At 37.3% G+C, this 21,964-nt stretch overlaps 1 protein-coding gene and 1 long non-coding RNA gene across 2 annotated transcripts in view; one reads left to right on the top strand and one right to left on the bottom strand.

Moving 5' to 3' along the window:
• GABRG3 (gamma-aminobutyric acid type A receptor subunit gamma3) overlaps positions 1-21,964 on the bottom strand; it is a 307,408-nt gene that overhangs the window by 204,171 nt on the left and 81,273 nt on the right. The window lies entirely within an intron of this gene.
• Positions 7,037-21,964, top strand: part of LOC139797420 (uncharacterized) — a 506,940-nt gene continuing 492,012 nt past the window's right edge. Inside the window, exon 1 of the long non-coding RNA XR_011726464.1 lies at positions 7,037-7,105. This is a non-coding gene — a long non-coding RNA (uncharacterized lncRNA). The remainder of the gene's footprint in view (positions 7,106-21,964) is intronic.

Raw genomic sequence — 21,964 nt, 5'->3', positions numbered from 1 at the left:
AAGAGTTTAAAATGAAAACCATAATATCATCTTACAGTAATGAAATATTTGGGACAAATTGCCCTTTTTTTCACCTCTGCCATACTACGAAGTGCTATAGCACAGCACAGTTTGGGTTTTTAATATTTTGTTGTTGATCAGAAAGTAAAGCAACAAGGAAAAAAAGAGCATTTCACTATCAAAGAAAGCTGTTCTGGCAAAGAAGAGATTAAATTGCTATAGCACTGCTGACCTATGTAGAAAACAAGTTTTAGGCAGGATAGTGCCAACATCCATACCATAAAGAGTAAGATTTATAAACTCATATGCCATTGCCCTGGAGAGATCAGCATAATGCTGAAAAGCCAGGATGCCTTTGCCACAGATAATTAGATTGAGATGGGTACGCACTTCCAACCAGTGTTTGAGGGCATTCTCAGAAAAAAGGTATGTGTGTGGAGGGGTAAGCAAAAGGAACAAACTCCATTAGCCCCTAGGATTCCCATTTTGCTACTAATTATACAGAACCACTCAATTATGCAATAGGAACAGTTTCTAAAAACAACAAAAACAAAAACAAGGAAACAAAAAACCCAAAACAAAACAAAAAACCCAGACAGAAACTAAAAATCCCAACCAACAACCTTAAACTGATTAAACAAACAGAAATTAACTACTTTCTTTTTAAATTATTTTTATTTTTTAAGTATGAGCTGGTAGCAGACCTGTTGCAAGTGAGAAATGAAGTTTTTGCTTACTTGAATGCTGCTGGACCACTTTAAGAATGATCAACAAATACAAGACAAATGAGGCAAAACAAATTAATGTTATTTTGTACAGGAATTGCTATCAGATTGCAGCACCAAAAATATACCCATTATCAAAGAATATAAGGACAGTAGCCACTGGCAGAAGGCTTGTAGACACTGATCTATTCATACCAAGCAGCCTTCCAGGAAATGTGTTGTGTTATCTAAACCCCAGCTCAAAGCAACCTGGGAAATATTTGCATAATGTTTGTAGAAAAAAGCCAAATTATTGACATTCTCCTAGAAACAGTATGTGACAGATGATAAACAAGGAAAAGGTGGGGTTACTCCTTCCACAGCTTCAGATTTGCTTTTCCCAGGCTGCTCAGTACAGCAGATGTTGAAAGCCTGACAGGAGAGTCTCATGCTCTGAACCTTTATAGATTAAACAAACTAAAAGAAAATTCAACCATCAAATAAAAGCTTATGACTTGCCATGGTAGTCAGAGTGGCTGACAAAAAAAGAAGTTGGGAAGCATGTATGCAGCCATTATTCAGGCAATGGACGTAACTGGTGTTTACAGAGGGAAAAAAGAGTCCTCTGATGCATTAAGGAATTATTTAAAAGTAAATTACAAGGTCTCTGAACACTTCAGTCTGAACAGTAGCAGCAGACTCACACAAATCTACACAAAAGCTCCACAGTTCTGAATTATTTAAGATGCTTGAATCTTAAAAAACCCAAGGCTGAACAGACCTCCTTGAGACACATACCACTTTTGTTGGTGTTGTTTGCCTAAAATATTAAAGCAACAGCTTTGCAGGCTACAAGTTGAAAAATTGAACAACAGGGGAAAGAAAGACCCCTTAAGTATCTAAATACTGCACGACTTTAAGAAAACTTTTGTTTTCTTAACAAGAAAGAAAACTTCTTAAGAAAACTTTTTGTTGTTCCAGCAAAAACACAAGGGCAACAGAGTTCTGCTGCACCACAAGGAAGCCTTTGGCTTTTGCTGCCACTTTGAAAATTTTAAATATAACTAATGTAATTATCTTTATTAATTGAATCTTAGCTGAACTGGCTGAAAACTGAGTATTGATTTCACAATCAATAAGAAAAGAGCCAAAAAAGGTGCAAATTTGTTTAAAAATTTATCTCTTCTAAATTAAGCAGAAGATACCTGTTATTTCTTTGTAATAGAGACTGAAATAGTTCAGGTTCACTTGCTTGTGTAATTAATTTTTAAGAGATACTAAAGATATTTATTACAGAACATTGAATGAAGTAATGTCTACTACAGACTATGAAGTATTTGGATTCCATAAAGTAAATGCCAGCGTAATTTGTTCAGCATCTGAACAAATCTATAGTGGAAAAAATTACTAAATCATCTCATAGCAGAAACAGTAATTGCCTTTACTATTTCCAAAGCCCTTTGCAGATCTTGAGAGAACCACATCTATACAAGGAGGGAAAAAAGGAAAAATCTGAGAATCACAGAATCATCCACGTTGGAAGGGACCTCTGAGATCATCAAGTCCATCATGCCCTTGATCCACTACCACTGTGGTTCCCAGACCATGGCACTGAGTGCCACATTCAGTCTCATCTTAAAAACCTCCAGGGACAGAGAATCCACCACTTCCCTGGGCAGCCCATTCCAATGCCTGATCACCCTCTCGGTAAAGAAATTCTTTCTAATATCCAACCTAAACTTCCCCTGGCAGAGCTTAAGTCCATGTCCTCTTGTCTTACTGGGAGCTGCCTGGGAGAAGAGACCGACCCCCCCTGGCTCCAGCCTCCTTTCAGGGAGTTGTAGAGAGTGATGAGGTCTCCCCTGAGCCTCCTCTTCTCCAGGCTGAACAGCCCCAGCTCCCTCAGCCCTTCCTCACAGGACTTGTGCTGGATCCCTTCACAGCCTCCTTGCTCTTCTCTGGACCTGCTCCAGCACCTCAATCTCCTTCCTGAACTGAGGGGCCCAGAACTGGACACAGGACTCGAGGTGTGGCCTCACCAGCGCTGAGTACAGGGGAAGAAAGATAGGAAGAAGGTCACCTATGATGTTTATATATGCATATGCAGACCAATACATCTTCTGCAAAACCTAGTTGGTGCAGGAAAGTTTAGACTGCAGTCATGGGAAATATCTACAATAGCAAAAGTAATCCTCATTTCTTTATGAAGAACACCTTTCCTCGCTATGCACAAGGTCCCAGCCTTGGAAAGGGTTCCCCAGTGACCTAAGTCTTCTTTAGTGGAGGAATGTTTTTTGTCCACCATTCATCTCCAAACTGAAACTGCTGCTAGAAGCAGTAGCCACAATGAGTCTTCTTTATTCTCAAGCATGCAGCATTTGCTTAGCTCTTGAGAGCTCTTTCCAGACTGGCATGTTAATGACAGTATCTGCCTCTCAGATGAACTTCTCTCTGGTCTCTACTTGGTCAAAACATTTTATCAGCAGCTTTTTCTTCTGTCAATTCAGACTTTAACCTGATTCCACTAATACATATCTTTGGTTAATGTCACTGCCATAAGTAATTAACAGGATTTACATGAAGATAGTCAAATATTAAGCTTTGATGGTGTACAGAGAGCATTTCTGGGATTGGGATCTTTGTACTAACATCAATACTTTATAATACCTGATAAATTCTGAAGATCTGAATAGCTATGAAGCAAGTAAATCTATTCTGAGAGCTGTCATACCACAGCACATCAACAGCCTCCTCTTTTAAGTGACATGCTACTACATTTCTTATTTTCTTCTTTGATCCAGATAACCATAAGTAGATGTGCTACCATATAAATATAATACTAAAGAAACACTGCTTGCCAAAAACTACTTCTATACTTATCTAGGATCTGAAATATTATACCAGAAAATACTTGACAATTTGCTTCTTGGCAGACTTCCATCACCATGAGTTTCTAGTTTAAAAGTTCCTCATCAGTGCCATTTCCACTATACCATGAGATTGGCAAATCAACACAACAGAGATATAAGCAGGGAAAAATACTATAAAAACCTTACTTTCCAATATTTTAAAAGTTCTCCAGATGTACACAGATCTAAGGTGTTGGGACAGAGCTATATGGTCTTTGATACACTTGGGTGGCTTAGGGATGACTCCACATGTAACCTGTGGCCATGTCCTGAATAGACATCAGATGAGAAAAAAAACAGAACACCTCCAGAAGTCTGCAAAACCAAGAATAATTTAATCACTGTGCCAGTGTCTCTTGTTATAGATAACCTGGGGATAAGGACTGTGAAGATCCATCCCTCCCCTGGTGTGATTCTAGCAATTGTGATCTAAAAGCTTGAAGTAACTGCAGAGAAAGAAAGGGAAATGAGCTAAACCCTTGCCTTGCCTTTCACTGAAAAAATGGCTTTTTCTGCCACCCTACAGTACAAAGTAACATCTAAAAGACAGTAGAGGTGTCACCAATGGTATCGAGATTATTTTAAAATGAAGTATAAATCTAAGATATGAATGCTGGAAAATTTTGTCAGGTGAGCAATAAAATGCATAACGATGCTTTCCATTGTAAATATTCACCTTGTACAATTACTTCTTTCAGAAAGGGAAATTTTAAAGGGCAGACTTACATTAATTGGAGGGGGGAAAAAAGAATAAAAAAAAGAGGAGAGAATTATCAGTGCAGCATTGTTCTCTTTGAGAGAACTAACACGGTGTCACTGACAATTTTATTTCTGTAACTACAGTAAGCAGCCTTTGCTAAAAATGGACTGAAATAAACTATTCTTTTAAAGACATCACAGTTCTAGAAAACTAAATGTATGAACTTTTAAAACTACTTACATTTTTACATTCTCTGGTACATCAGCAGTGGGAAATACTGTATCAAGACTATCAAGAGTTTTTATTTCTATTCATCATGATTATTTTTTCTAGGTATGTACTGGCTCTCAGAAACACTTTTCCGGCAAAACGTGGCAATCCAGAAAATGAACATAACTGATCAAGACAGTAACCTGTCAACATTTTCAGAAATTCACATCACTATAGAAATAACTGGGCAAACATGCATATAATTCAAATACAGTAAAACATGTATTTGTACTTATAAAGATACCAGTTATACTTTTAGGACATACCCTAAGTCCTTGCAAAAAAGTTCCATTGTTTTCAAAGGTATTTAGATAGCCTTGCTAGCTACTCTATTTGCCTATAAAGTCCTGAGCCACCTTCTATCCAAACAGAGATGCATTACAGCAAGAGAGAGGCAGAAAAATAACTGAGTTTATTTCAGAGTGGTGCACAGTGAAATGGTCCTTCACAGGCACACTGGGGAAGCTACAAATGAACACATGGATCAGTGACCCATTCCCACCTCTTCAGATTATTGAGACAAGCTGTCCTGCTTCTTGTATTATTATGAAAACTAAGACTTATAATCATATTGAAAATTAAGATCTACCATATTTCTATGATTGTGACTGCACCGTATACCAGACAAAATAGAAAATATACCTTTTCTAGAAACATACTCATTAACAATTTTGACTCAGTAGTGATAACACAATTATACATGTAAACACTGAAGCTTTTGGGTGTGCTTTTTTATCTCCATTTGTAAGTGTATACTTAAGATGAGTAGGTAATGCATGGGCAAGACTAAAAAAGCTTTCAAATTATCACCAGGTCTAGCATGCCCCATTTGATATCCAATAACTTTTATGAGGAATGTGTCAGATCTCTGGTTTTATGCTAAATGCATATCCTAAGTGCATACCAGGCATATAAGAGAGAGGGAATCATGCAACTTGAAAATGTCAGTTAATTTCTTTATCAATGGGAAAAATAGGAGAGTCTGAGGGAATTGGGATTGTCTGGTTTGGAAAAGAGGAGGCTAAGAGGAGTCCTCATAGCTCTCTAGAGCTACCTAAAAGGAGGCTGTAGGAGGTGGGTATTGGCCTCTTCTCTCAAGTAAGTAATGACAGGACTAGAGGAAATGGCCTGAAGTTGTACCAGGGGAACTTTAGTCTGGATAGTAGGAAGAATTTCTTTAGTGAGAGAGTAGTCAGGTGCTGGAACAGGCTGCCCAGGGAGGTGGTAGAGTCACCATTCCTGGAGGTTTTTAAAAACTATTTAGATGATGCACTTCAGGACATGCTCCAGTGGGTACATTTAATTTTTTTTAATTATATTTTTATTATTATTATTTTGGGAAAGGGTGTTGATGATTAGACAGGGTGATCTTCAAGGTCTTTTCCAACCATGACAATTCTGTGAGATTCTTTGTCTGTGTGAAACAGGAAACAGAATGGAGGGGACCACAAGAAAGATTTGAACAGGTTAAGGTCAACAGAACTGATAATCTAACAAAACAAAATAAAGAAAAATATTATTGCTTCTCTAGTGGTATTACAGGTTACAATAGACAGTAGAAATCACAATAAGAGTAGTCAGTATCCCAAGCATCACTTCTTTTTCAAACTTCACAGTGTAGAAATATAGCAAACATTAATCTGCACCTCCGTAATGATAACTGAAAAAAAAAAAAAAAAAGAAAAAAAAAAAAGGTAAAGATTATGTAAAGAAAAGAAACTTCATAGTTAATTCCAGAGCTAAGGCCCTGTCTCCTGAAACCTGCTAATTTGTAGTTTCTGCTAGTTGGTATCTAACCTTGACAGGAAACCCTGCTGATTTCCATGCTCCTTTAGATGTTGTGCTTGGCATGACTAGGAATGGCAAAGCAGCCAGAAAACAATTTCTCCATGCTTCTGAGCTCCCTGCTGAAAGGCTTCCTTCTGTGCTGGAGTGAAATGATTGCCTTTCTAACTCTCAGAAAGACCAGGACTGAGGTGTGGAGTCTGACAGAGGCTTTATGCTGAATTTTTTATTTTTTTTTATTTTTAAGTCTAGAACCCCTGGAGGGGAGGAACATGAGATGTGTTCAGCTGCTCTCATAACTCCAGTGATAACAAGGCTGATAAGGGATGGTGGGGGTGTCTACTACCAACACAGCTACTGTGCCTTGTTAGCACAAGCTGTCCATTGCTCCATGAGCCACTAATGGGGACTCTACATCTGTCCTCAAGTGGATGTTGAAAACAAAGTGCTTTATGTCTTCACATCCAGCTAAACCACAAGAACTTGAGTTTTCTTCCTCTTCTGTGCTTACACAATTTATCTGGTCTGTGCACCAGTGGTGCAGCTCCAGCTGTATACTGCTAAAGCCCCACACATGGGAGAGTAGAATAACACTCTATGAGTTGTTAAGAGTCTTTTCTTTCACCCAAGGAAAACCTTAAGTATTCATTAATTTCATGCAAAAATCAAAAAGGGAAACATTATGATAAAAAAAAAAAAAAAAAAAAAAAAAAAAAAAAAAAAAAAAAAAAAGCTAGGTTTTAGGCAATTCTTTGTGTTTCTTTACATATATAATTAACACTTAGAAGTGAAAAAGAAAGTATCTACTTATAATTCAGATAGATTTTAAAGAATTAGTTTTGAATTTGGTGATTCCCTGATATTTGGAAAGTATCTTAAGAATTATTTTTAAGCTCAGTTAATTGCATTTTCTACTCTAAAACACTCAAATATGTATTTGAATCTTCATAACTGATAATTTTTTCAACTACCATTTTGAACTTGTTGCAGTGATTGATGGAAATGGGTATCAATTCTCTTCATAGATCTTATTTTAAATTTTATTTTTTAAGGCCAAGTAACAATATATTAGCTGGATCAAATCACTTTGTATTCTCAACTTAATGCAAAACCAGCCATCAACATTCAGGTATCTTTTCAGGCTAATCAGAAATGTGCTCAAGGTGTCTATTTTATTGCAATGCAGCCTTTCAAGTTTGGTAATTGTCTCAAACTGTCGATTTGCCTCCAATTTGCCAAGAATCATTCACATTAAAGAGAAGAAATTTTTCAGTTTATTGATTGACTGGAATTAAAACATGTTTAAAGATGCTAATTCAAACAAAACTGCATCCTGAATTATAATACATGTAACTTAATACTATGTATAGTATATATAATATGTGTACTATATATACCATAACTTAAACATTTTGGTGTTCAAATAACAGGATTAGAAAGCACCTGTTTGCTTTAGATGTTCACCAACTGAACCATAGCTAATTGAATCAGATAATCATTGCTTTCAGAGACTACAATTGCTCTATCTGTAACAATTTTATTATTTCGGTACAACACTGTGGGGCTACTAAGTATCTATAAGTAGTGAATTTTATGCACAAGTAGTTATTGAACTACTTCTATACAAACAAGGAAAAACACTACCATCAAAGCATAGCATTAATAAAAAATAAAATTAAGTAAGTACAATGTCTTCATGTCAAATTCTGCAACCTGGGTAAGTATCACACAGCTAAGTACACCCACTTGACTACTAACGTGCACACTCCAAAGAAAGTCAAGCAATTTTTTCTGAATTACAACCAAAAGTACTTATACTTTTCTATAAGCAATATCAGTGAATACTTCTCTATAGTGTTTGTCCTAAAGAAATATAGTTTAGGGATTATAAAAAAACACATTGAAAAGTACAAAGGCATATTTCACAATGTCCTTTTAGAGTAAGGCTATTTGAAAATCTCTCAAGGAAAATGGTTTGTCTAGTGTTTGGTATATTATAGCATTTCATCACCCACTCATCTTAAGAATTCAATACGAATCTTAAGAATTCAATAAATAAGTTACATTTCAAATAATAATGTTATCAGTCAACAATAATCTTGAAAAAGGCTAACTTTTAGTTTGCTGCTTCAGATCAATCCCTATTTACATTTTATTTTCTTATATTTATTGTCTCTGTACAATTGAGAACATGGTCTACATTTACAAAGGGGCTTTGGCACCAGAATAAAGCATGCTGAAGCAACCTAGTCAGATAGTGGACTGAACTGACTTGTGTTACACATTCACGTTTGCTATAATACAGGAAGAGTCTTATCAGCTGACTGAGCATTCCCTGTAGAGGTTAGAAAAAGGACTAGTTTTTAAATCCTGCACTTACTAAAAAAAATGTATTTCACACCACTAAAATAACACATATGCATTTATTCAGGACTCACAGCTCTGAAGTTCTTCCTGCAAGTAAACATTTAAAAAGCCCTTAATTTAGAAAACATACGGACAAAAGAGTAGTCAGGGAAGATATAAGGGTCATGGGCTTTCTTTGCAAATATGGTAGAAAAGGAAATGGAAATCACCTATAAAATGTATCCTTTGGGTCAATGGTTAAAGTTATGGCTTTATACAAGAGACTTGAGCTTAATTGCTTAATTCCCTCCTCTTGCTTGGACAGCTTAAACCCATTTTCAGGAGTACAATCAAGTGCCAGAAAGGACAATGAGGTATGTCAGTAATTGATGCTGGCTACTCGGTCCTGTATGCACTACATGTGCATTGCACTCTCCCAGGGAAGGACAGTGCTCCAGCTCAGTGTTTAAGACAATCAACTTTGAAGTGTGACTGGCTCTGAAAACTTGGAAGGCAATATGTTTTTGATAAAACTGATGGTTATTAGAAACAAACAAACACCAACAACCAACCAACCAGCCAAAAAAAAAAAACCACAAACAACCCAAACCAACTAACCAACCAACAAAAGCATGCACACATCCCCTCATTCTCCTACAGTGGTACATGGAATTTTCAGCGACTGAATAGCATCTGGGGGATCTACTTTTTCAATATAGGTATTTTTCAATATAGGTATTTAAGTCCCATATCTTTAATTAATTTCTTCACCATTCAGATAATATTAAATGCTATAATTTCCTTTCTGTGTTTTCTTCAGGTCATGGACATCTCCAGGAGAATGACTGCAGTTCAGAAAATTAAAATTTGCCACAGAGGAAAACAGCATTTCAGTTTTAAAAGACAACGTACAAATTGCATACTGAGAGAGAGGTTAGGCACAAAAGGCACAAGACTACTTCTGGGTAGAAAATAATAGACTTCAGTGCAGGAGTTTTCATTTCACACCCAATTTTGCTGGTTTGTATGATGCATGTCAATGGTGTTCAACCATCTGCCTTCAGGTCCCTCTTAAAAAGGCCCTGATAGTCCTTGGCAGGTGAGAGTAGATGGGATTTGAAAGCATCAAGATCTTAGGGTCTGTATGAACTATCTATAAAATGAGGTATGGACACAAATGTTTAAATCTTGGGAACATTCTTGAATTCTGAGGGCTCCTATGGATGGTGCCTTTGGCTACTCTGAAACTCTTCCATAGTCCCAGCACTTGATTAGTTCACCAGGTCACCTGCTGAAGAGGACCAGTTGATTTTAACCCAAATCTGAAGGGCAAAGTCATTTTTAGCTGGAAGTAACTGCCACCACCTTTGCAAGTATACCCAGACCTTTACTTAGATAAGCAAAATCAGTTAAGTCAGCTAACTTTATAGAAAAGCCTTGAAAAGTAGCCTACATAGAATCTGCATATGAATTACACAGGGTGGGGAACGTGAGGGCACACAGAACTACACATTTTGGATCTCTGCCATCTATGCATCACCACATCTTGGATTTCATAGTGAGGGGTAAGGGAAGAAACACCTTTGCTGTATTACTCTGGGTGTGAAGCCAAACACTAAATCTCAGCAGGCACAGGATGTCAAAACTTTACTCATGTCATAATAAGAGCACGTCCTGAGGATTATGCAACCTCTAAGTCATATATTCTTTGGAAAATGATTGGAATGATAGACAGGACATTAATTCCTTCCTGACAAAACCCCAGCAACAAGTATTCTATTTAAAAAACTAGTTAAAATATATGGTGACTGGAAGCACTGAAAGAGAACAATACAGTTCTATGGACTTAAGCTCCCTCATGGCTTGCAGAGCCAGTGGCTTTTGAACAGTGTTTGTTAATGACAGTGTGCAACACTGTGGTAAACCAAGGCCTATAATTTGTAGAGTTTATTTTTAGAAATACTTATTGGAGCTCTGTGGCATTGATGAATATGAAAGAAGTAATAAAAGAAGAGGGGGGGGGGGGGAGGGAGCCCATGCAGAATTAAAAGCCTTTCAAGTTTCTTGAAAAGAACTTTTCAGAACAAGAGCTGGGTTGTTCGGAGTTTTTCTTCTACTTTTTAAGGGAAGGATGGGAGCCTAAATTCAAGGGCATAGCATATGCAAAGCACATTCAGTGTGAAATGCCTGACATTGTATCGTATTCATAAAAAGCTGCCACCAGCAAAATAGATAGCCAAATTGAAACACACATCCAATTTCTATAAAAAACAGGGAAGGAAATATTAGCTCGAAAAACTGATGTGAAGATGAAAAGTGGGCTTTTGTCCAGCTGTCCTTACTCAACACTAGTCAGTTTCATACCACAAAATCAGACAGTACAGTCACAATTAACCCTGAATGGGGTCATTAAAGGCAGAAGATACTCCTTCATGGCTTAACTTCATTATAATTCCTGGCAACTGGAAAGCTTTTTAACATTTCCAGAATATAGTCTTGTTTTCAACAGCTTCTCTTTGCCAAAATACTCAGCCAGTCATTTCTGAATTCATTTCTATCCAGATTTGACAAGTCCTGCCACAGCTGGTTTTTGGTATTTTTGAGATGTTCTGGAAACCTGTTAGGTGATTTCAGTTCTGTTTTCTGAACTAAGTGTATTCATGCTCACTGCTTTACCTCAAATAGTCAATTGTAAAACTACATGTTATCTTAAAAATTATCCTGACACTAGCAAATGTTTCCTCTAAAGCTGTCTATTGAAGGCATGTGTTTTGTTACTGTTACCTTGCAACCTGATCCCCTTCTTTTCCTTTTTGCAGTTTCCTAAACACATTGGTGTCTTCCTTGCAAACATGCAGACATGTGCTGCATTGAACAGCCTCCAGATAATAAAAAATAACCAAATGAAAAGTCATTAACAGTAAACCAAACATTCTCCTTTCAAATAGCTGTAAGATATTTCAAAAGTGCCTGGTCAAGATCTACTAGGAAGGAGCTGAATGTGGACCTTAACACTCTGCTACCAGCTCAACATGCTGGACTACCTATTTTCAGCAAAATAAAAGGAAAAATTCAGCCTGTGTCCTCATACTTTCTTTGACCCTGTGAGCAATTCAACTCTGCAAAAGAAGAATGGTTTAATCTCTTATGTAGGTTAGGATCCAACATGACTGGGAGGTACAGGACGGAGGAACCCCCTCCATCAGGACCCTTTTAGGCTTCTCTGAAGGGAGCAGACACCAAGTCACCTTTGCAAACAGCCTCCTCTCTAAATGCTTATTAGCATTTCCAAAGGGATTGCTGGAGAGGAAGGAGACAGATAAGGTCTGCATATGGCCTAGGGTCTGGTAGAAATAAGGACTGGAGAGCAAAGTGGGCAGAGGTCTGCTCCAGTTGTTCAATCTGATGTCTCAACCATACTTACTAAGCAAAACAGGCTTAAATATGAGGGGCTGCCTTGGTGGGCTTGGGGACTCTCATCAACATCAACCCCCCCAGTTGGTTGGCTCAGTGCTTAGATCCAGGACTGGTGACTTTCTTTCTGTCTCCTTTCCCCCTTTCCTGTTCTGTCTTTGAATTGAATGGGACAATTCCAGCCTCATGCTGATAATGGGCAATCGACTAACTGATGCTAATGACAGCTCTCCTCCTGGTGAGGAAGGCTGGAAAGATGAGTTCCCACTCCTTGGACCAAAAAAAGAGCAGTGAATCATTTGCCTGGGAACTTGGTGGCATAGAAGCAACACTGAGGTTCCCATTTTGTTATTATCCTTCACTGACCCACCATCCTGCAGCAGACCCTGTCTGGAATTGGAACATCATCTTGAACAAGAGACCTTTGCTGGTGATTTTCTCAAACTCCCTCATTCTTTTCTTTCTTGCTTGTTTTCTTACTCTTTTCTCTCCCATCTCTTTCTCTCTCTCACTCTCTTCCTTTTATCTTTTCCTTTTCTCTCTTTTGCCTCACAGCATATTTGCCATACCTTCACGGGGTTCTATCACTTTGCTTTTTTTAATTGTCAAACAAAACTTAATGCTTGCACCCAACCCCTGATGGTTGGACTTTGTTCTTGCAGATCCACAAACTTTAAGTGACTTCGAACTGTAACGTTTGGCGTAGTCGGCAGGATAAAAACCTGCAGACCATAACAGTGACAGAATGCACAATAAAAGGTATCTCAGTCACTGGCAGCACTCACACTGCAGTTCAAGATTTAAAAGCATGCACAAATCTTTATAACCTCAGTCTGTAAGTCACTCACTCAACTCCAGACCTGTCAGTGGCTTTATGTGACATGTTTTTTTGCAGTTCATAGCTTTACAACAGTATTACTTCTTAAAGAGCACAGAGGAACAGCATCACAAGTCCTTACAGCTACCCAGAAACTTCCAGTCAGATGCTGAAAATGATCTGACTATGGAACAGATGATATTCAGCAGCAAAACTGCCGTTCTGGAAGTCTTTTTTTTCTTTTGAAATTACAACATTCTTCTAAAAACTGTTTCAAAATACCTAGCACAGGAGATCTCATTACAACACTCATGGGTAGCTAAAATAAAAAATAAAAGTGAAAAGCTCTTTCAGGATTGAATCATTTTATTTCTCACTAAAACTAATACGAGACCCCCTGCTTTTCATGCAGTATTTGTAAAGCCAGTGTCTTAAATGTCATGTAATAGTTTTCATTTATGTGGCTTGGAACATTCAACACAACTGGGTTTTCCTCTCATTCTGTATAGAAAGGTTTGCAATGAAAGCAGTTCTACAAACTCTCCTCCCCTAGGTCAAATCCTGCCAAATTCTGCCCATACCTCCCATATAGTTTCTGGCATTATGCAGCAAAGCAGCATAAAATTAAGAAAAACAAGAAAACAAAACATACTTTGAAAAATTGTGTTGCACAGTGTGGGGTGCAATTTGTCCTACTTGTACATGCATCCTCTTCCTGATTTGTAAGCAATGTGTGCATGAGTATAAGCATAATGAGTGTTTATTTTTTTTTTATTCCATGTCATCCTAAGTACTTGATTTTTTTTTTCCTCTAGCTATTTTAAAATAAACTGCACAAAGGATAAATTTAAAATTCCTTCTTCGCAGAGAACAACAATAATAAAAATCCTCCAAACACTTAATGAGCTCTTTGCAGAACAGTTCCTTAGTTTATATGAAATTCTTTCATTTGGAGTCTGCACTGCTACAAAGATCAAAGCATAAAGACAATCAAGCTCCTGGGTGCCAAAAGGTTTATGAATTCAGACCTAAAGCTCACAGTAGAATTTACACCTCTATTAATTGCCACAAGGTTTACTCATGGCACATCTTCCCTGGTTTTCATTCTTTCACTCTGCTTGGTCTACATATTGGTGCATTGTTCAAAAATAATTGAGTGCCATATTTAGGAGCTAAAATATCCTTTAAAGTGTGTAAAGAGTCACAAATAAATTTGCCACAATTGTGCTTTTACTTGCTAAGCAAAACAGCAAAAAAAGCATTTCTTTTTCCGTTGAGCTATCATAGTTTCCTTCCTTTCCTTCCTGTCTCTCTGATCTATTTATAAAGATATTTATGTGCAAATGGTATTCATCTATCATTAATTTTTTATTCCACTACAGTAGTTTTGAAGCATAACCAGTTAACTTTTGTTTTTTCCTCTTTAATATCTTCCAGTCTTAGTGGAAACGGTTTTAAAAAATTATTTCTGTAATTTTGTAAGCTGTCTCTCTCAGTTCTACCTGGCCTGTGCACACACCCCCCTTGCAATTTTAACTGAGTTAAAAATATAGAAAGAAAAAGAGGTAAAAAAAAAAAAGTCACAGATTGAATTTTCACTAACTGCAAAGCGATAAAGTGATGTTTTATCAATTATATAAATATTGTGAATTCTACCATGATGTAGTTGCATATTATTTGCCATTAGGTTTGGGGGGAGGGGTTACTATTATAAATAAACACAATGCAAACTTAAGTCAGGTGACAAAAAGCTATGCAGTGCTTCCCACTGAAGAGTACCTTTAATTTGAATATATGTAGTTCAAAACAGCAAAGCAACTAGAAAGCATGCATGGAAGCAGTACAAATAATATTGCTGTAATTGTCCCTACATCAGCTGGAAACACCTTCTTCTACAGTACTCTTCTTAGTTCAGATTAAATATGATGTTCAACTGTGGAATAGTAAGACATAAATTCCTGTATTAAGACAGTCACATCAGCAACTGGGAGGTGCTTCTGGGTTCCCAGTTGGCCCTAAGCTCCCAAAGAGCAAAACAAATGGGGAGCTCTTCTAACCTTCTTCAGCTGTCCAGAAAATTGTATTTCTGGCACATGACCCATCCTCAGCTGTCGAGGTCTTTATCAGATTAATACTGACCAACAGCAAGGCCCTGTGTTCTTCCAAGTGCTGGTACAGAACACAGCACCTCTGGCTACAGCAAGCACACCAGCTCCTTACGTTCACCTGGAAAGGATCCAGAATGATGAGCTTGGTGATCTGGCCATCCTGCCTACTCTTTAGAGTTATAATTGCTGGATGAACCTTTACCAAGTGGCTCAATGTACTTTGAAAAGGGAGCTTTGTCTTGCTTTAGCACATCCACAGCAAATACCAATAGAAGTAATAAACCTTTAGGCTGAAGAGAAGGGTGGTTCTGGGTGAAGTTGTGAGAGCCCTCATCCTCACCAAACCTCTTTTCAAGAGTATTTGCTCCTTCTGGAGCAGTGATAAAGAAGCATCAGTGATCAAGGAGAAGAGGAGAAGCCTGTCCACCTTTCTACTTCCTTCTGCTCGAGAGGAAAGGCCAGGCAGGCAGCCCAACCCCAAGACTGAAGCATAGCAGGGAGATGCACAATGTTACTGAAATAGCCATGGGACTGATGAAGGTTGGTAGCCAAGAAGCTAAGAAGTACTTTTCTGTCATGAGGATGTAGAAAGATGAGCTCATTAAAGTCACACAGCAGGATCCTGTGCTCTTCTTGACAGTGTAACAAGAGAGGGAAAGAGATTAACAGCTCTCCAACAACAGGCCACTTCTTTTAAACCATGTAAAGAAAATAGGGGAGAGCACTGTTGTGTCAAGAATCTGGCACTCCTGGTTTTTATCGAATCTGGAGCTGAATGTACCATTAAAATGAAATACAGCATGGCCAGTCCACATCATCCTGGCAGGAAATGAGATAGGTTTGTTTCCTTGTTTTTCTTGCCCATCTTAAAAAATCAAAAAAAGAAAACTAAGAAATGTTAAGGTACATTTCTTAAGCCTTCCATAGCTGAAAGGGGTTTGACTGAGTCAGATGGAAATAACCAGTTCTTCACTATTTGTTAAGTTTTTTCATTGCTTTTGACCACTGTGGCTTTGAAAGGGTGTCCCATCTCAATAATGTATCAAAACTCATATTGATATGGGTCCATCTGCATGAAAATCCTGTGTACAGATTCCTTATGGATGGGAACACTATAGGAATAGATGTCATAATTTATTATTACAAATTTCTAATATTTCCATTACAATAATAAGATATGTAAAGAGATCTGCTAAAAACTTTCAGAGACTTAATCTTTAAGCCTTTCTTTTCCAATCACAAGCCAACTGAATTTTGAAGGATAAGCACAGCTATTTTCCTATGGCAATCAATGTTTTGCAGTTTTATATGTATTATGTTATGCAACAATCAAATGAGAAAGAACTGAGAGAGTCAGGGGCAGAGGTTAACAACCCAAGACAACATCACATCCAAGGCAGACTATTTGTGCATGTCACAACAATGACAGGTAAGTAGTCTGAAGGGTACAAAGATAAAGATTAGGCACTCTATAAATGTGTTTTTATGTGCAAAGTCTACAACTTAAAAGCCTACCCTTTATACAGGTTCAAAAGGATCCTTTGAAAGCAAAGAAAGAGCTTCTTTGAAGTGCCTTTTAATGCACCCAGCAAAACAGAAGTAAGAAATTAAACATATTTAGTGCTGGCAGGAAGAGGACTAATTAACATTACCAGAAAGGTGGCAAGCTTCAAATATGACTCTAGGAGTGCACTTACAACAGCAAGAAAAGATGAACTCATGTATTCATGAACAAATAAGCACGTGACTGAGTCTCTGGGTTGGTAGAAAAACTGGAGGCTACTAAGTACTGATGAATGTTCTAGGTAGGACATTAACATTCTGGAAGTGCCTGTTTTCCTCCACTGGCTGCAGAGGGATTGCCTCATCTGCAAATGGCATGAAATGATGGCTGCATCCCATTGAAATGGGAGATTCTGGCAAAGCAAGACCAAAACATGCCAACCCATTTCCAGCCAAACTACCAATGTTACCATGATGTTACTTCACAAATAAAGGATCAAGCAGCCAGTAATCTCATGGTAATAATCCCTCATCCTTGTCAAATACTTACCAAAGGTTTCACCTTGTGCTTGGCCCCATTTCACTCCACATCATGCTTGCTCTTAGCTAACATGTCTATTAATGATGTCAGTGAGCATCAAGTTGCTCAGCACTCAGATCACAGTGGCACAGGAACACCTGCTTAATGTGGTCTGATGTGACAAACACATCTTCAGGCTCATTGCCTGAGGATGACTGAAAGCTTGAGGTCACAAAGTCAAATCTGTATTAAAAAAAAAATCCTCCTTATGTCTGCACAACTTAGATGCTTACATATTATAATGCAGTCTTTGAACAGTATTAAAAAAAGAATACAGTTATTTCCACTTGACAAACAAGGTTCAAGAAGTTTATTCACTCAGTCCCTGCACTTTTTATGCCTTGTGCAAAGACCATTAGAGTCAGTGGAAAAGCTTCCGTTCAGTTTGGAATAACTACTTATCACAGCAAGAAGTGTTTCTGGGGCAGTGCAAATTATTTTGGTTCAGAAGTCTCTCCCATCTTGTCTGTCAGTTTTTTCCTCCAGCACAAAAGCAATGAAGGTAGTCAGTGTGAATAGCAAAAGGAAATGCATGGAGAGGACTTTGAAGCTGCTTGAATCCTTTCTTTGCTCTCCCCTGATACTCTTCTTTTATTTAAAAGTTATTGAAAGCTGGACCACATATACCAAGAAATTTCTAGAAAACACCTGAGGTTTTCTGAAATCACTGAGATTTTCACAAACCCAGAGACTGGGTATGAACATCACTGGATTACATTGTTTTTTTAATATCTTGTTGATCAAGGCTCAGTGGAAATTTAAGTGAGAGACTCAGAAACAGAACTACTGTGGATCACTGGCCAGCTTCTTCCTCCCCCTAGATATAGGCTCTCTTCATATTTGTTTAAAAGGAAAATGTCTCTCTATTCCATACCTGCAAAACCACCGTCATTGCTGTAAAACCCATAAGCTTTCATTGAAAGAAACAGAAAACCTCTATTTTGTTTCATACCTTGTATCACCGTAAGCGTTTATGAGGATGTGACTTCACTGATTTGAACAACCATTTTTTTTTATTCCTTCCATTCTGTGTTAAGAGGGTTTTAATGCTTGTTTAATGAAGCCTGAGGAAGTGTAGATGCTATTTTTCTTCTGTCTGCTTAACTGCTTTGTTAGGAGTTATAACTCTTATAGAATTTTACCCATTAGCTTTTCAGCACTAATATTTTTCAGTTTCACTGAATTACAGCATACACTAATCCTTTAAGGAAGGTCCTGCTCTTAGTTCCATCACGCATTATAAACAACCTTCCTAGAGGGTTTTACTTTTTAATCTCATTACAATGATTTATTTGTTTTTATCTATTTTTTTTTCAAAGTCAGGTATTTAAAAGAGTATACATAAATTTACTTAGGCATTTGTGCACTGAAATTTTCCCAATTAGATACACAGATTTTTATTTTAAATATCAAAGACTGTTAAAAAATGTGTTTTTAGGAAAAACAATGGGTTTATATAGTACTGAATATAATATTTTGCTGAATATGTTTTTAGGACTGTCTTTCTATTATTAAGATTTTTTTTCCTCCTTCCCCTCCTTATTTTAAAAGTAATTTGAAGCTTCGTTATATTAGGAGTTGCATTTATCTAAACCTTATTTACCACGAGATGCTGTCTTTTTAATTCTCTTGGCAAGAGCATTTGTGCTGTTTTCAGTCATTTCACAGAACATGACAATACTTGATACAAACAGGTATTTCTCAGCCTATACATTCAGCTGAACTGTCTGCCCTGAGGGGAAAGGCTTGTCATTGATAAAGATGAACTTTCTCCAGGGACTGCTGAAGGCCATGGAGAAATCTTTCAAAAGACTAAAGGCAATAAAATTTTGAGCTTTCAGGTTCAAAGAACATTTCTTTGACCCGCCTTCATCTAACAAACTTACAGTAAGCATATGCAGGATAAATTTAATAAGCTAAAACAAAATATTTCACTGCACACACTTATTCCCTTGGGGAATAGGGGAAAGAATAAACACAGGACAGATGTTGGTCATTACTAAAGGCCTGGCAATAGCATGGTGAAGGGAACAATCTGAGAACCAAAATGCACTGCAGCTTCTATTCAATAGCTGTGCAGCATATGTTTTCCTTGCCATTCATAAGTCATTTTATAGAAGTTTTATTTCCAAAGCTGGCTTCTTCATTTAGGTCTCGTTTCTTGTGCTAAGCATGAAAAGGGGGGAAGTGGGGAAAGTAAAGTACTCCTTCAAACACAAAACTAGAAGGGTACCTTCTCCAGAAGCTTCTGACAGCAGCTTCTGTCCCTCCTCCCACTGACCTATCTCACTGTCTTCGGAAATTCTGGGGTAAAAGACACCCTGATGACAAACGCTGGGAATATTTCCCTCTGAAACTCCTACATGGGTTCCAGAGCCTCGATGAAGGAAGAGTGAAGAAACTTTTTTATAGCTAGAGGTTTAGCTGGGAAACTCTCATAGGTTTTTTCCAGGTTTCACTTATACATATCATGCTGCCTTGGGGTCTCATTGAAGAAATTTTAACAAGAAGAATAAATAATACAAGCCTTTAATTAGCGTTGCTGCTGAGATCACAAAGAATTCTTCTAAGCTATTGTTTTCAAAAATCATTTTCTCCTCTTGGATCTACATTTTGTCTCTCTGTTACTTCTATTAAAAGTCCCCTTAAGAGTAACATCCTTCAAGCCTAGGTAAAAACAACCTGCATTCAAAGCAAAGCGTGATCTGAATCTGTAACATTAAAACTTTGCAGAGGTATTAAAATTAATGATCTAGAACATGTGGCTTGGTATTCTTTATTGCATCATTTGGAAAAGTGTAATCCAGTTGGTTTTCTAAGGCAGCAGGGTTATATATGACATAAAAATTCAGAACTTTCACGTATGAACATGAAATGACCACTGCAAAGCTCTGAATACTTTTTGTGCAAAATTATCTTATTTTGGGTTTTATTTATATGGGCTTCTTGATGGGGGAAAAAACACCCATGTAAAATATGATAACAAAAATCAGCATAATGCACAATTTTGTGCAACTTCAGCTGTTGTAAGTCAGTATGAAGCCTTCCAGCTTCTACAGTTGATGGTGCATTACAGAAGGGTCAGTATTTCCAAAATATTTTTTTAATAATAGGAACTATCAGAGCATCCAAGTACTGGCTCAGGTTTCTAAATATATTTGGTTTTTCTACACAGATCACTTTCTCTTTGAACAAGGTTGGAGAGCAAAATATAGAATAATTTTTTAGAAGGGCAAAACTGATAAATGCCTGATTCAGTCCAGATGGAATTGGGGGTTGGGTTTGTCCTTAAGTAAATTTAGCTTGCTTTTTGTAATTTGAAAATTTAGATAAACACTAAATAAATAAATAAATGGGCTCTTCAGTGGCCTAGTGTAAATACCTTGTTGAAGGTATTCTGGAAACTGTTTATGATGTGAGTGAACAGAATAAAATATAAATCAAAAAAAGCATTCAGGGATAATAGTTACCAGGTTCAAAGCCTCCAATTATGCTACTTATTTTCTGTAGCTGTTTAAATAGGCCTAACTGCAGGTAATTAAGTCTGAAAGAGTCCAGTCGAAGGACAGAGAAAAGAAGTAGAATCACTGTGACACTACAGATTCATTCAGATGTAAGGTTGTCAGATGTGGTCATTCTCTTTACACTGATACTGAATAGACTTATGATGAAATTGTCTCTCACACTCTCTTGTCCATCACTCAATGTTACACACGATTTTCTACCATGCACCTTTTCACACACCCTTTCACTTGGTGACAATATGAAATCAAGGTCTCATTGAGCATTACTTCCACAGTTATCTTTACAGGCTCCAAAACTGGTGCTCCAACAAGTCACAATAAATCAGTCTCCTACCACTGTACAAGTTGAAAAATAAAAGTCCCACAGACCAGTATTTCCAAACTTGATAGCTGTGGTTAGCATCCATAATGTATTTTCAGCCATCTAAGTAAGTGGATTCCTTTACAAAAGCTGTGCATTCCTGGGAGATCACATCACATAAAAAGCATCTTTTAGTTCCTAGTACTTTCTAATAAGTTCAGCAGGTATTCAAATGTATTTCTTAGATGATAAGCACAGCCGGAATCCAAACAGTGTTGGACTGAGAAACAGTGTTAGTTTCTCAGACAAGATTTCACATCTGAACACTGTTGAAATGTTTCTTTTATTACTGTCCTGCAGAGTGAATTACTTCCAAGAACACTAGAATTCATTCTTATCCTATAGTGTTTTATGTTACACTTCTTTCAGTTCTGTTCTTAAAGAACTGAAATTCTGTCTAAAATACTTCTCGTAGAGTTTTTATTCTTATCTCCTGAAACAACTTTTTCAATTTCATACCAAAAAAATCATTCAGGTTTGAGTACAAAGCATATGAAATTTTCCTTTGAAATTCACTTCGTAGAACAGGAATAATAATTTTCATTTTTTCAAAGCAATAATTTGTAATATGTTGGTGATGGCTGTTGAAATTCCACCTGAACAGAAGAAAATGCATTGTTACTGCAATAGCCCTCAGAGACCAGACCAGATTGCCCAGAGACCTTGTGGGGTCTCCACTTGTGGATATATTAAAGCCCAACTGGACATGGCCCTGTGGAACCTGCTCAAAAAAACCCAAAAACCAAACAAACAAAACCACCAACAACAAAAATCCCAAAACACAAAAAATCCCACAAAAACCAAACCAAAGCAACAAAATCCAAAGAGAAATAAAAGTAAGCCATTAAATTCAAGTAAAATATATTTAAATTGAAAGCCAGACAACACTATTATACTAATATCTAGTAAGCTTCTGGCTTAGAACATCTTTTGCCATCACTTT

This window comes from Heliangelus exortis, chromosome 1, assembly GCF_036169615.1.
Source record: "Heliangelus exortis chromosome 1, bHelExo1.hap1, whole genome shotgun sequence".
Taxonomy (NCBI): Eukaryota; Metazoa; Chordata; class Aves; order Apodiformes; family Trochilidae; genus Heliangelus; species Heliangelus exortis.
This window is presented reverse-complemented; position numbering and strand designations above follow the sequence as displayed.